The sequence below is a fragment of the Trachypithecus francoisi genome, unplaced genomic scaffold (assembly GCF_009764315.1).
Source record: "Trachypithecus francoisi isolate TF-2019V2 unplaced genomic scaffold, Tfra_2.0 Lachesis_group1, whole genome shotgun sequence".
Lineage (NCBI taxonomy): Eukaryota > Metazoa > Chordata > Mammalia > Primates > Cercopithecidae > Trachypithecus > Trachypithecus francoisi.
This window is the reverse complement of record NW_022681454.1, coordinates 129,351,634-129,364,507: the sequence shown is the minus strand read 5'-3', so window position 1 is coordinate 129,364,507 and position 12,874 is coordinate 129,351,634.

Below are 12,874 nucleotides of genomic sequence, written 5' to 3'. Positions count from 1 at the left end.
ATTGTTGAAGTGTAGAATATTGACTCTATCTTCTAAAGAAAATGCAACACATACACACCATGGAATACTATGCAGCCATGAAAAAGGATGAGTTAATGTCCTTTGCAGGGTCATGGATGAAACTGGAAACCATCATTTTCAGCAAAGTAACACAAGAAGAGAAAACCAAACACTGTATGTTCTCACTCATAAGTGGGAGTTGAACAATGAGAACACATGGACACAGGGAGGGGAACATCATACACCCGGGCCCACTTGGGTGTGTGGGGCTGTGGCAGGGATAACATTAGAAGAAATTCCTAATGTAAATGACGAGTTGATGGGTGCAGCAAACCAACATGGCACATGTATACCTATGTAACCATCCTGCACATTCTGCACATGTACCCCAGAACTCAAAGTATATCTCTATCTATCTATCTATCTATCTATCTATAAACAAAGACTGTTGCCTCTATTTCAAAAGAGATACTGAACTCTAGTTTTATTTTCTGGTAGTATCTTTAACTTTAGTGTCAATGTAACACTGTTCTCCCAGAATCAGTTAGGAAATGTCTCTTCTTCTGTTTTTCAAAAGAGTTAGAGAAGAATTGGTGTTAAGTTTTGGTTAAATGCTTGGTAGAATTCACCCATGAATCCACCTGGTTCTGGGCTTTTCAGTGTTGAAAGGGTTTTGATTACTGACTCAACTGCTTTTCTTATTGTATGTCTATTCACATTTCTCTTTCCTCTTGATAATGTTCTGATAGTTTGTTTCTAGAAATTTATACAGTTCATCTATGTTATCATATTTGGTGGTATACAGTTTTCATAGTATTATCTATATATTTTTTAAATTTCAATATAATGTACATACTTTAATTCTATTTTAGTAATTTGAGCCTTTTTCTTTCATTGATAAGTCTAGTTAAAGGATTGCCAGTCTGGTTGACCTTTTCACAGGATCAACATTTATTTTTATTGATTTTTCTTTCTTGTTTTTATATTCCCTATTATGTTTAATTCCAGTCTTTATTATTTTCTTCACATTTCTTGTATTAGATTTAATTTTATCTTCTTTTTCATGTTCCTTAGGGTGGAATGTCAGATAACTGCCTTGAGATTTTTCTCTTTTTTATAAATGGTTTATAGATGTAAATTTTCCTCTGAATGCTGCTTTCACTATATCCGTAAGTTTTTGCATGTCGTTATTTTGTTTTCCTTAATCTCAAAATATATTTTTTTAATTTAACGTATGGTTTATCTTTGACCATTTGGTTATTTAGAAGTGTGTCATCTATTTTTGAAATGTTTGTTAATTTTCCCCACATTCTGTTTTAATTTATTTCTAATTTCACTCCACTGTGATCAAAGCACATAATTTGGAAGATTTCAATCTTTCCAAACTTATTTATACTTGTTTTGTGTCCAACAGATAGACATGGACAACAAGAATAGAATTCCATTAGAATTCTAATAGAATTCAATTCAACAAGAATAGAATGCACATGATTCTCAAGTGCACATGGATTTTTTTTTCCATGTGCACTTGAAAATTATGTTCATTCTATTCTTGTTGGGTTGAGATGTCTATTGGTTGCATTTGGTTTTCAGTATTGTTCAAAACTTAAATGTTCTTGAAATTTTCTCCCCAATTGTATCAATTATCATAAGTAGGTTATTATAATATCCAATTATTTTTGAAATCTGTTTCTTTCTTTAATTCGCTCATTTTCTGATTTATGTATTTGTGGCCTCTGTTGCTTAGTACATTAAAAAATAATTGTTATATCTTCTTGTTTGATTGAATTCTTTGTTATTATATAATATATTGTTCTCTCTCATGACAATTTTTGTCCTAAAGCTTATTGAGTCTAATACTAGTATTGCCACTCAAGTTCTCTTTTTGTTAATGTTTGTAAGAAATATATACTTTATTATTTTTTCAACATATTTGTGTATTTAAATATCGATTGACTCTCTTGCATGTAACATATAGTTGGATGCTCTTAAAAATGTATTCTGTCAATCCTTACCTCTTCCCTGGAGTCCTTACTCCATTATATCTATTCTATTAAGTTATAAAGATGGACTTACTTTTGCCATTTAGCTTTTGTTTCTTATGTGGCCTCTGTCTTTTTCTTGTTCCCCAATTTCTCCATTACTGCCTTATTTTATGTGAAGTAGTTATTTTCCATGACACTCTTTTTATTCCCTTGTCATTCCTTGTACTATGTATTTTGAGTTTTCTTTTTTTTTTTTTTTTTTTTTTTTTTTTTTTTTTTTTTTTTTTTTTGAGACGGAGTCTTGCTCTGCCGCCCAGGCTGGAGTGCAGTGGCCGGATCTCAGCTCACTGCAAGCTCCGCCTCCCGGGTTCACGCCATTCTCCTGTCTCAGCCTCCCGAGTAGCTGGGACTACAGGCGCCCGCCTCGTCGCCCGGCTAGTTTTTTGTATTTTTTAGTAGAAACGGGGTTTCACCGTATTAGCCAGGATGGTCTCGATCTCCTGACCTCGTGATCCGCCCGTCTCGGCCTCCCAAAGTGCTGGGATTACAGGCTTGAGCCACCGCGCCCGGCTGAGTTTTCTTAAATATTGTCCTGGAGATTATCATAAACTATTTAATTAATAATATAATTTGGAGTAATAGCCACTTAATTTTAATAATTTACAAAATTTTATCTTTTTGTATTTTACTCCTGTTCATTCTATTATTACAACAAATTACATTTTTGTAGTGTGCCCATTGACATATATTTATAAATATTATGTTATAAAATAGAAAATAAAAGATAAAAAACAAGAAGAGATATAAACAAAAATTAATACTGTTCTTTATTTTTAACTATGTAGTTATCTTTACTGGTATTCCTTTTTTCTTCATATGGCTTCAAGTTATTGTTTAGTTTCCTTTAAATTTATCCTGAAGAACTTTAGCATTTTTTATACTGCAGGTATGTTAACAACAAACTCAATTTTTTTTCTTTTCTTAATCTGAGACTGTATTAATTTATTCTTTATTTCTGAAAGCTCATTTTTATAAATATAAAATTTATGTTTCAAGATTTTTCTTTTCTTTCTGAAGTTCAAATATGGCATACCATTGATTTCTGGCCTCCATAATTTATTATGCACAATCAGATGTTAATCTTATTATATGTATTAATCCATTGTATGTGAGGAGTAACTACTTTCTTGCTGCTTTCCAGTTCCTATTTGTGTTTCTGCTTTTATCAGTTTGATTATAATATGTGTAGGCATGGCTCTCTGTTAGTTTATTCTACTTGGAGCTGGTTGAGATTCTTGGATGTGTAGATTAATATTTTTCATCAAATTTGGGTTTTCTGCCATTATGTCTTTAAATACATGTTTCTGTCCTTTTTCCATACCATCTGAAACTACTATTGTGCACATAATAGTGTGCTTGATGGCATCTCATAGGTCTTTGGGGATTTGTTCTTTATTTTCTCATCATTTTTTTCTCTATTTTTCTCAAATTGGAAAATCTCAATTGATCTACTTCAGCTTTAATGAGTTGTTCTTCTGTATGTGGAGATCTGATGTGTAACCCTTCTAAAATATTTTTTATTTTTGTTGTACTTTTTGACTCCATAATTTCTGTTTGATTCCTTTTTAAGATTTATATTCTTTTATTATTATTTTGTATTTGGTGATACATTTAATGTTTTCCTTTAGTAATTTAGATAATATTTCTTTTAGATCTTTAAAGACATTGGAATTATTTAAAGTACTTGTCTGGTAAATTCAATGTCTGGTTATTAAATTAGTTTGATCACTTTTGTGTGTGTGTATGGGCCATACTTTCTTGTTTCTTTGCAGACCTCATGCATATTGTTGAATTTGGAATAGTTTGAACATTATGATGTACAAAATCTGGATATCAGATTTTTTCTTCTCTGTAGAGTGTTCTTGCTGCTTTTTATTTTTTCCGTTTGTTTAATAACTTCTCTGAATTGATTTTGTAAATTATGTATTTTTTGGCATTTGTGGTCAGTGAATTGATTATTTGGATAGCTTACTGTGTCATGATTGAATAGTTTTATTAAATGCTTGAAAGCAAACTGTCTTCCAGTCTTTGCAGAAATGTTCTGTGTGTGTTATGGCACACTTTCAAAACTCAGTTAAGAAGTTTGAAAGTTTATCTTAGACTTAACTTTCTTTTTGTGCAGAGTTTCCATATCAGACAGATGTGAGAGATGGGGGATTTTCAAGCCTTTTCTAAGCATGGGCAGAACCAGGGACATATGTGTATCTTTCTTGTTTTCCAGTAATATGTCAAAGCTTTTCAAAGCCCTTTTTCTAAGCAACACACTATGCAATCTTTACTTTCAAGCTTTTGACATAATTTAGTATTTGCCCCAATTATTAACCAATTCCTCAGCAGCAGTGTCTAAAATGTTTGTCTATAAATGTCTTCAATAAACATCCCTGCCCAGCAGCTTTAGTAAAAGACAAATTTCAGTCAGTTGAGATAAAGACAAGCCTTCTGAGCAGGTCTTTCAGAGATCCACTAGATAGACCAACAGATACTTACTGTATAAGTTCCATTCTTTTCCTTTCTTTACCAATACTTGGAGTGATGAGGGCTGTGATTTCTCAAACTACCACTGAGCTGGGAAACAGAGCATAGTTAAAACACCACAAAATTTGCTTTTCTTGATGGAATTTAGTGTTTTTTATTTGTTTGTTTGTTTGTTTTTCTCTTTCTGAGTAAATGTTTCCCAGGTTGTGGCAAGCTTTCAGTTAGTTTTCAGATCTCTAATAATGTTGATTTTGATAGTTCTTTTTTCCAGTTTTTAATTTGATTTTATGTATACACTGGCTTTTTGAACTTCTTACTTAAAAATAGGGATGTCACTGACATCATTCTGCTTTTGATGAGCTTATTCTCTCAGTACATTTTCCAAGAAGTGTTAATTATGATGGTCAAATAAAACTCTTTGTTGCTACCAATATTTCATTTTTACCACGTATGACACAACTTTACTGAAATGATATGTGACGTCTTAACTATTTTAATATATATATATAATTATTATTTATTATTAAACCTTTAAATATTTGGCTATTTTCATGGTTTCTGGCCCAAACTGACTTTTCTTCTTTTTGTTTTTGTCTCAATAAATGTCAAACTGTTTTTGGAACAGACACAGGTCTACCATAGTTAGGTTTTGAAAAATGTACTTGCAATAACCATAGCAATACCTTAAAAGACATGCTGATACTGTTAGCTGTCATGTACTTCATTTATATGAATGGTTCTATCCCCAGTAATTCTGAGCCCAATTTTTGGAAATTATGTAAAATTAATTATTAAATATACAAAGTTATATCCACTGAAATAACACAGGTTTTACTTTTTTAAAACAAGAAACTATCCTTAGAAATCTGATTGTCTAAGAGAATGTAATTCATTCTAAAATGTTTTTATTTTATACTACAAAAAGGATAAGGGTGACATTTGTTATCAATATTTTTTGGAGTTCCAGGAAGAATAGGCCATCATATATTTGACAAAAGGCTACACAAGATTGCTCATTGTTCCTTTAATGAACTCTAAAAAAGATCTTCAGTGATTGTTTCTTGAAGATAATTAGTTATTTAAAAAATAACATTGCTCTCTTCAACATCATTATCATATTAATCATCATCAAAAATTGCATATGCAATACCCTGTAGTTTCAATCTGTATTATTTTTATTTATTTTGTTTTCCAAAACTCTTTAGCAATGACTAGCAATCAAACCATTAAATTAGTTATTATTTCAAACCAAGATTTTAAAATCCAAAATGTTTGTTTGTAATTATATAACTAAACAATTTTAGAGACAGGACTAGAACTTCATTTTCCCAAACTGTAGTCTAATAGTCAGTTTAATATACTACACAGCACTAATAATCTTACATTTGTTCTGCACTGTAAAATGGTTTATACAAATGTCAATTCAGGGACTTAATTATACAGAAAAGGAAGGAAACGTTATTAGCTACTGGAACATGTACCAGTCTATAGAAAGCATGGACTATTCTTGGCAAAATGTGGATTTTTTGGAATTCACTTACTTGATTCTGTTGCCAGTATTTTCAGCTGTGACATGGATTTATCTGTTTCTAACCATGAAACAAATATCTCAGAGAACAGTATTTTCCCATTTATTTTTTAATTGCTTTGAGAGATTCTGACAAGGTGCACTATAGAAAGAGACATATTACTATTTCAAGAGATGTTATCACACTTTCTTATCTTAAACACTAAAACTGCACAGCTTATTAATGTGCAGAATTGGTGATTCATAATGCACTTTGGTGATGATGCGAGACCTTACGTTTAAGAAAGATAGATGGACATAGTAAAAAATTGTCAAGAATAGTAAAGGAAGAAAACTATTATAACATAACGTTAACATAGATATACATTATTGTTCTTTATATGCATGTTCTACTGAAATACAGCTTAATATATATCGGACTGTTAAGAGCATTTAAAAGGAAAAATGTACAATGGACGCATTAGTTATGAATCTCTCTTATACTTTTAATGCTGAAAATTTTTTCCTTATTGAGATCAGAAAATTTTGTTAATTCAAACATAAAAATGTTTGGAGAATATAAGTGTTCCAAAATAATTTAAACTAAAAACTTCAAGAAGAAATTGCTTATTAACAGTTTGTTTAGTATGACACATTGCTATTCACACACCTCTCTGCAGAAGTGAAAAGGAGAAGAATTAGCTATATCTTCAGTGAAATACAAGATGCCAAGTTTTAACTTATTCTATAAAAAATAAGAAAAGTCAGACATAAGCAAGCTGCCCCACTGAAAAGGAATCTTATCTCATGTATTGCCTTAAAAGGACAGATAAAATAAAGGTCTGTTTTCTCTGTTCACAGATAAGTGTGCCTCTGATGATTCAAAGGAGAAAACACTAAACATTGATAACAAAAACCACCATATATGGCAATTCTAGTACACTTTTGGGACTTGCTTTTTTAATATAAAAAGTTGCTGGGATATCAGAGAAGTTTCTGATCCAGGACAGAGTAATCACTATGTTTGCTAAATTATCCAAACCAACATTGCACAGTGGTTACCAATGCAAGTGCTTAGGTTTGGATCCCAGCCTTGCCACCCAATAGTTGTGTATGTTTTGAGAGCAATTTTAATAACATCTGAGCCCCAATTTCCTTACCTGTATAATGAGAGAAAAACTGTGTCCCAGTGTTGTCATAAAAATTAAATAAGTTATTACATGTAAATTGTTTAGAATGTTGTCCATATGGAAATAGTCCATAAGTATTAATTCAGGGTAGTTTCTAAAATCCTACAGATTCATATAGCTTAAAACTGTATTTGATTTCCTGTGTATATGTAATTCTTACATCACCAGACTCCTTAGTCTAGAAATGTGGCTTCTATATATAACTATATTTTATGTAAACGGAATAGAGAGCTACCTTATGGATTCAACGTTAAGGAAATCTGAAGATCATTAATGCCAACCCTTAACAACTCTCTCTTCAGAATAAATATATAGATGACAGAGAAAATTATTTTTTCATTTTTCCAGTTCTTAAAGTTCAATATTTTATATTTATTTCTTTGTATAAAGACATAAAGACTTTTTTCTCTGATAAAATACAAATATGTTGGAAAATATACTGATTTATCAATCAGCATGCTTTAATATATATCAACACATAATTTCCTATTCATATTCTGTAATTGTATAGCTTACTTACTTTGAGATTTTTTTTTTCTTCCTCTTTCTGAAGAGTAGAGTCCTAAAACCATTAAGACATGGTAGGTCCACATAGGGTGGTAGGCATTGGAAATGCCATTATCCTATCGTGTAGTCTCAGAACCTCAGCAAGATAAGGAATACATCTATGTGGAAGGGCTGCCCAGTGTGAGGAATCAGAGAGCAAGTGGATGAGCAGCCATGTACACTGGAGGGAAACCCATTTGAGGTGTCAGAGCCTGGGCAGGATGTGGAGCACAAGCACTCATGTAGTTGGCTTAGTATGGGGAGTTAGAGCCAGAATGAGATGCGAAAGGGATTGTATTAGTTCATTTTCATACTGCTATTAAGAACTACCTGAAGGTCGAGTGTGATGACTCATGTCTGTAATGCCGGCACTCTAAGAGGCTGCAGTGGGTTAATCATTTGAGGCCAGGAGTTCTACATCAGCCTGGCCAATGTGGTGAAACTCCATCTCTACTGAAAATACAAAAAAAAAGTAGCCAGGTGGGGGTGGCAGGTGCCTGTAATCCCAACTACTCAGGAAGCTGAAGCAGGAGAATTGCTTGAACCTGGGAGATGGAGGTTGCAGTGAGCTGAGATAACACAACTGCACTCCAGCTGATGTGACAGAGCAATACTCTGTCTCAAAAAAAAAAAAAAAAAAAAAAAAGAACTGAGACTGAGTAATTTATTAAGAAGAAAAAGAGGTTTAATTGACGCAGAGTTTCTCATGACTGGGTAGGATGCCTCAGGAAACTTACAGTCATGTTGGAAGGCAAATGAGAAACAAGGCACTTCTCACATAGTGGCAGGAGAGAGAGAGTGAGGAGGAGTGCCACACTTTTAAACCATCACATCTCATAAGAACTCATTCACCATCACAGAATAGCATGGGGAAAATCTGCCTCCATAATCCAATCACTTCCCACCAGATCCTACCTCTGACATGTGGAGATTACAATTCATGAGATTTGGGTGGGGACACAGAGTTAAACCATGTCAGGTATCTAGGTTCAGGCTTTCAGAACCAAAAGACAGTGTCCGTATATATGGAACTGTTGGTATGGATGCTCAAAGCCCAAATGTGGTGAAAACATCCTTGCAGAGGATGAGAACATATAACACTAATGAGATGGGTTAATTTCAAGTAATTTGATTATCTACATAATTATATCAAAACTAATTACAGACTGATTTCCTTCTGTTGGAGGAGTTTCAAATATATAGAGGAAGAAACTAATAAACTCTCTGTAGCTATATTGGAACACATTATTGGCAATATCGAACGACAGACACAAAAATAAATACAAATGTAAATTAGCATGTAAATATACATGTATGTGTGTGCATGCACATGCTCATAATTTGGCTCCTAAATAACTTTCTCCACTAAACGAACTAGGGCTCCCCTGAAGAACCTGATGACTCCAGAGCAGAAGCAAGAAATTATAAGAAGTTTCTGAAAACGCTTGTATTGCCAGAAAGTAAAGAAGTACGTAAACAAGGCAGGGAGCATTTTAGCAGGAACAGAGGTCATTAAAAGGATTCCCACTCGTAAAACATGTGAAATAATTAATATCAAAATAAATAACAGTAGTAATGGATTGAAATCGTTGCATTAAGGTAGGGTACCATGAATATGTTCTTAAATAATTTCTTAAACAAATACATTGAAGGATTAACAAAGAAAGAACATTTACATAGTTTCAAAATTCCACTCCACAAAATGCTGATTGATTATGATAGAGAAGGAAAAACTTTGTGGTGGACTACCCTGGCAAAAAATCACCTTAATCGGGTGATTAAAATGAACATCATCTTTAATGGGGCAAAATAAAATTGTGCACTACCTGATAAGATGCAATGAAAATAACGCATTATTGTTTCTGTGTTTGCACAAAAGATGCATAACCTGAATCTAATTATAAGGAAACAGCAAATAATTTCATGTTGAGTGAAATTCTACAAAATAACTCTCATATAATATGAAAAATACCAGGGAACAATTTTAGGAAACAGTCCTGGTAATAAAATTGAGAAAAAGTTTAGGAAATAGCCCTGTTAAAATGGAGACTGAAGAGACATTTTGACCAGAGGAATGATTTGATTATTAAGTAAATCTGTTTGATATGAAGACAATATTGTGACATTTGGAAACATTTTAATGGTGTCCGATAACTAAATAGTAATGTATCCATGTTAATTCTGGATTTGGCGGTTTTGTTGTGATTATGTTAAAAATTATCCTTGTTTGTAAGCAATAACTATTCAATAAGTCAGGGGAATAAAATTACATGTTGACAATACTACCACATAATTTGAGATACCCAAATTTATAAAGTTAGAGAAAAAGAGGGACTGAGAGAAAGAAGGGTAAAATAATGAATTTACTTCATTCTTGATGGGAGGCTGTGAATTGAGAGCGCAGAAACAAAGGGAAGAAATAAGCCAGGCATGCTATATTGTGCCTGTAATCGTAGTTACTTGGGAGGCTGAGGCAGGAGGATCACTTGAGGCCAAGAGATTGAGACCAGCTGAGCAACCTAGGGAGACCCTGCATCTTAAAAAAATAATTAAAAAAAAAAAAGAGAAAACAAATTCCAAGAATTTTATAAATTTACTGAGAATTGCGTATCCTTTTACATCGTTATTCACATTGACTTGAACTGCTATAGGCTTATAGATTGATAAATAATCAATAGGCATATATAATTTATAGGTTATAAAATATTTCTTATATATTGTATAATATCCTCTGCATACATTTTTTTAAATTTTTTTTATTATACTTTAAGTTCTAGGGTACATGTGCATAACATGAAGGTTTTTTACATATGTATACTTGTGCCATGTTGGTGTGCTGCACCCATCAACTCGTCAGCACCCATCAATTCATTATTTATATCAGGTATAACTCCCAAAGCAATCCCTCCCCCCTCCCACCACCCCATGATAGGCCCCGATGTGTGATGTTCCCCTTCCCAAGTCCAAGTGATCTCATTGTTCAGTTCCCACCTATGAGTGAGAACATGCGGTGTTTGGTTTTCTGTTCTTGTGATAGTTTGCTAAGAATGATGGTTTCCAGCTGCATCCATGTCCCTACAAAGGATGCAAACTCATCCATTTTTATGGCTGCATAATATTCCATGGTGTATATGTGCCACATTTTCTTAATCCAGTCTGTCACAGATGGACATTTGGGTTGAGTCCAAGTCTTTGCTATTGTGAATAGTGCCGTAATAAACATACATGTGCATGTGTCTTTATAGCAGCATGATTTATAATCCTTTGGGTATATACCCAGTAATGCAATGGCTAGGTCATATGGTATTTCTAGTTCTAGATCCTTGAGGAATTGCCATACTGTTTTCCATAATGGTTGAACTAGTTTACAATCCCACCAACAGTGTAAAAGTGTTCCTATTTCTCCACATCCTCTCCAACACCTGTTGTTTCCTGACTTTTTAATGATTGCCATTCTAACTGGTGTGAGACGGTATCTCATTATGGTTTTGATTTGAATTTCTCTGATGGCGAGTGATGATGAGCATTTTTCATGTGTCTGTTGGCTGCATAAATGTCTTCTTTTGAGAAATGTCTGTTCATATCCTTTGCCCACTTTTTGATAGGGTTGTTTGTTTTTTTTCTTGTAAATTTGTTTGAGTTCTTTGTAGATTCTGGATATTAGCCCTTTGTCAGATGAGTAGATTGCCAAAATTTTCTCCCATTCTGTAGGTTGCCTGTTCACTCTGATGGTAGTTTCTTTTGCTGTGCAGAAGCTCCTTAGTTTAATTAGATCCCATTTGTCAATTTTGGCTTCTGCTGCCGTTGCTTTTGGTGTTTTAGAAATGAAGTCCTTGCCATTGCTGATGTCCTGAATGGTACTACCTAGATTTTCTTCTAGGGTTTTTATGGTATTAGGTCTAACATTTAAGTCTCTAATCCACCTTGAATTAATCTTCGTATAAGGAGTAAGGAAAGGATCCAGTTTCAGCTTTCTACTTATGGCTAGCCAATTTTCCCAGCACCATTTATTAAATAGGGAATCCTTTCCGCATTTCTTGTTTTTCTCAGGTTTGTCAAAGATCAGATGGCTGTAGATGTGTGGTATTATTTCCGAGGATTCTGTTCTGTTCCATTGGTCTATAGCTATGTTTTGGTACCAGTACCATGCTGTTTTGGTTACTGTAGCCTTGTAGTATAGTTTGAAGTCAGGTAGCGTGATGCCTCCAGCTTTGTCCTTTTGACTTAGGATTGTCTTGGCAATGCGGGCTCTTTTTTGGTTCCATATGAACTTTAAAGCAGTTTTTTCCAATTCTGTGAAGAAAGTCATTGGTAGCTTGATGGGGATGGCATTGAATCTATAAATTACCTTGGGCAGTATGGCCATTTTCACGATATTGATTCTTCCTATCCATGAGCATGGAATGTTCTTCCATTTGTTTGGGTCCTCTTTTATTTCACTGAGCAGTGGTTTGTAGTTCTCCTTGAAGAGGTCCTTGACATCCCTTGTAAGTTGGATTCCTAGGTATTTTATTCTCTTTGAAGCCACTGTGAATGGAAGTTCATTCATGATTTGGCTCTCCGTTTGTCTGTTACTGGTGTATAAGAATGCTTGTGATTTTTGCACATTAATTTTGTATCCTGAGACTTTGCTGAAGTTGCTTATCAGCTTAAGGAGATTTTGGGCTGAGACAATGGGGTTTTCTAAATATACAATCATGTCATCTGCAAACAGGGACAATTTGACTTCTCCTTTTCCTAACTGAATACCCTTGATTTCTTTCTCTTGCCTGATTGCCCTAGCCAGAACTTCCAACATTATGTTGAATAGGAGTGGTGAGAGAGGGCATCCCTGTCTTGTGCCAGTTTTCAAAGGGAATTTTTCCAGTTTTTGTCCATTCAGTATGATATTAGCTGTGGGTTTGTCATAAATAGCTCTTATCATTTTGAGGTACGTTCCATCAATACCGAATTTATTGAGCGTTTTTAGCATGAAGGGCTGTTGAATTTTGTCAAAAGCCTTTTCTGCATCTATTGAGATAATCATGTGGTTCTTGTCTTTGGTTCTGTTTATATGCTGGATTACGTTTATTGATTTGCGAATGTTGAACCAGCCTTGCATCCCAGGGATG